Source organism: Meles meles, chromosome 10 (genome assembly GCF_922984935.1).
Source record: "Meles meles chromosome 10, mMelMel3.1 paternal haplotype, whole genome shotgun sequence".
Lineage (NCBI taxonomy): Eukaryota > Metazoa > Chordata > Mammalia > Carnivora > Mustelidae > Meles > Meles meles.
Genome location: NC_060075.1, coordinates 35,591,677 through 35,595,000, shown reverse-complemented (window position 1 = coordinate 35,595,000; position 3,324 = coordinate 35,591,677). Strand labels below are relative to the sequence as shown.

The 3,324-nt window shown below is 34.6% G+C and overlaps 1 protein-coding gene across 9 annotated transcripts in view; it reads left to right on the top strand.

The window, feature by feature from the left end:
* FOXP2 (forkhead box P2) overlaps window positions 1-1,858 on the top strand; it is a 572,651-nt gene extending 570,793 nt beyond the window's left edge. For all 9 annotated transcript variants that reach the window (XM_046021111.1, XM_046021110.1, XM_046021114.1 and 6 more), the window contains one exon: window positions 1-1,858. This exon is cut by the window's left edge and continues 2,119 nt beyond it. The gene's annotated coding sequence lies outside the window, so the exon portion shown is untranslated.
* Window positions 1,859-3,324: the final 1,466 nt, after the last annotated feature.

The window sequence follows — 3,324 nt, the reverse complement described above, 5'->3', positions numbered from 1 at the left end:
GGGTTTTCCCACATACCCAAAAGGCTTTCTGAAAGCTTCTACCTCTGCAAAAAAAAAAGAAAAAAAAGAAAAAAAAAGAAAAAAATTAGAACAATTATGGCAGATTGCATGAAACGTGAGAACGTCACAGTAACTGCTACTTTTCATTATGTTTGTCTTTGGGTCATGATCAACGGACGGGAAGTTTCCGATATGGTATCAGAAGAAAGATTGGTATTGTGAAGGATGGTTTTCAGTCATCTAGGATCCTACTGTAAGGATTATCTGAAGGGAAAATGGGTCTTTCAGGTGCATGTTCAAAAGGCTTTGATGGACTGAAAGTAACTGTGAGAGCTGTACTATCGGGAGGGTGGCCTAAGACTACGATGCTAAAGTATGCATACCTCAGTTACAAAACTTTTGAAAGGAAGTCTCAGCCACAGAATGCATATACCTGTAGAGTTTTGCATGGGTTTTATATGAATACAATTTTAAAAAATAGCTGCTTGCACATTATACCAGAAAAACCTCCAAAACTGCAATTGCTTTGAAAATAGATTTTAGGTTTTTTGGAGTTTTCTGAAATGCTTGGTCTGTATTTTGATAATTGTGCATATTATGTAAAAATGTTGGTGGACCCATAAATGACCAGACTTTTTCTAAGAAAAATGTTGCTTTAATGCATTTCATGAATTTTTACTCTTATATCATTGCTTGCTAGGAATAGCAAATCTGCTTTTCTGCATCTGCTTTGCGTAGCTATTGTAAGGCTTTGAACTAATGTATGTATTTATTGCTTGAACTTCTGTGCATACCTTATAAAGCATAATGTCTGACAATTTAAATGGCTCATGTATTCTTGCTTCTATCATAAGCTGATTATGGGGACTATGATCTTTTGTATACAGCAAATTTTAACTGTAGCACAAACATCTGTTTATGTATTGGTGGAATATACCTGTTTTATTTATCTTTTTTGAGGTAAACTAATTTTTGATACTTTTCATTACTGTGTACTATGTTCAGACTTTGAATTCTCTGACATTAGAAGTCATGGTTGAGAATTGTAACAGCTGTTATTCGTTCTGTATTCATGGCTTTCACTGCTGAATAAAATAAAGGACCAAACCTAGGATTTGAAAGAAAACTGTCTACCTCTAACACCAGGGAGTTATCAGATTTTATTTTACATAGTTTTAGTCTACAAAGACACAATTGCTTAAACCTAGTGGGCTTACGGCTTATATTCTATGTGGTTGGATTCATGGCACAGTTGTACTGTTTGAAAATCAATTAAAATTTCATGTGAATGTTACAAGTATTTGGTAGAATTACCACTACCTGGGTTTTCTTTAGATAACTCAGATACGGAGAAAACGTCATCAGCATTCTGTGTCTACAGCTGCTTAACTTCATAAGAATGCATTTCTTTGTGATTAGGGAATCGAAGAATAGTCAGCTAGGAATAGAGCCTCAGAAGTACACTTAATATAAACCATCCTGGACTTTAATGTCCCTGGGCAGATTCAGTCACAAAATCCATGACACTGTTTTGTAAAGTTCTCAAACTGGGCGTTCACATTTTGAAGAATCTGTGAGATTTCATCCTGCACATGCCAATATTAACACGCATTTGGACAATAGCTTTATTAATGCCATAAAGCTATTGAAAGGAACACGGCTTACCCTTGTGATTCCACTAGTTCAGGTTGCAATGAAAGGTGTTTTGTCCATGAACACTTGGCAGATCTTACTTAGCAAAAAAAGAAGGATGTACATTTTCCTATAGAATTAATGTATGAACAGTGTGTCACTGCTGTTGGATGTAAAAATGTATATGAAACCATTTCATTCACTTGATTACATTTCTGAAGTATAAATAAAAAATCTAATTCTTTTTGACCCATTTATAACCCCTAGGATTTTATTCTTTCGGAGAGACCATTCTTCCCTGCCAGAGCCAAGTCATAAATTTGTGTACACATGTCCCACAATTTGTTTAAAATCATTTCCTTAGGAATTGGGGATTCATAAACCAAACCATACTTGAATTTAGTCAATAGAAGCGGGGGCTGCTTGTCAAATACATTATGTTAAAAACTATCTTCACATTCAAAATTGTCTTCCTCACATAATCATCTCATGTTTTCATCCTAATAGAATTTGACATAATAAATTCTGAACATTAAAAAAAAAAAACAAGGGAAAACACGATTACTTTACTCTTTTTAACTTTATGACTCTTCTTTACTATATCTCTTTTTGGGCTCTGAATATCAGTCACAGCCACGGAATCCACTGTGGTTTAGGAGAATGCACAGGGGTAGGTCAGTTGCTTTCTGAAGGAATGCTTCTTATGCCTCCAGCGATCACTCCCAGACCTTGACTGTGGGCCAAAACAGGCAGGACAGAGCCTCTGCAGGACAAAGTTTGGCTTTTTCTCTAACTTCAGTATACACTTCTAGATCTGTCATAATCCAAAATAAAGGGAAAATGAATATGTTGAGTATATTTTTATTTTATGCATAATTGAATGTTTTCTGTCATCTCAGTGGAAGAGTACATTGACTAAAGAGATTTCCACATGACAAAAAATAACTTCACCAGAAATGTGAACATGAGATTAATTTCTTGAAACTCAGAATTCAGTTTTCACTCTCAATTAGTTGAAAGCAAACGAATACCAACTTGCCCCCGCCCAGTATATTTTGTTAACTCCATTAAGTCTCTGTAACGAGATGTGACTCCTAATACTCTCCATGCTCTAATGCAGGGAGAACAATTTACAGATTAAAACCAACAATTAAAAAAAAAAAAAAGGTAAAACTGACTCAGCAAATGTTTTGTATTTAAATCTAAATTCAAACTCATGTCACTCTATAGTTTAAAACAATGTTGTACCCGGATACAGTGAGTTGCGTCAATGGAAGACTCAGCTGCTTTGTAAAACAACTGGTCATTAAATTAGTTTGGATTTTTTTTTTAAAGTTAAAAACAACAGCAACAGTATGGCAACCTAAAGTCTAACTAGACAGAAGAGAAAAAAAGGTGGTAAGTCACATTCTAACCATTTTCTCCAGGCAGGAGAAATGAAAGCTAAGTATCCAAGTCTTTACTGTTTCAAATCTTTTATAAAACGATATTCAGACAAATTCTCACATTTAAATGCCACTGACAGAAAAGAACCTAAACTACATCTCTTCACCATTAATTAATTGGTTTTAAAATTGCACACAAAAATGTTTAAACACCAGAGTACAAGATTACTTGAGATAATAAAGTATGGCTTTACCCACAATTTGATATATTATTCCCTTGACTCTGTGTTCAGTCACCAACAACACA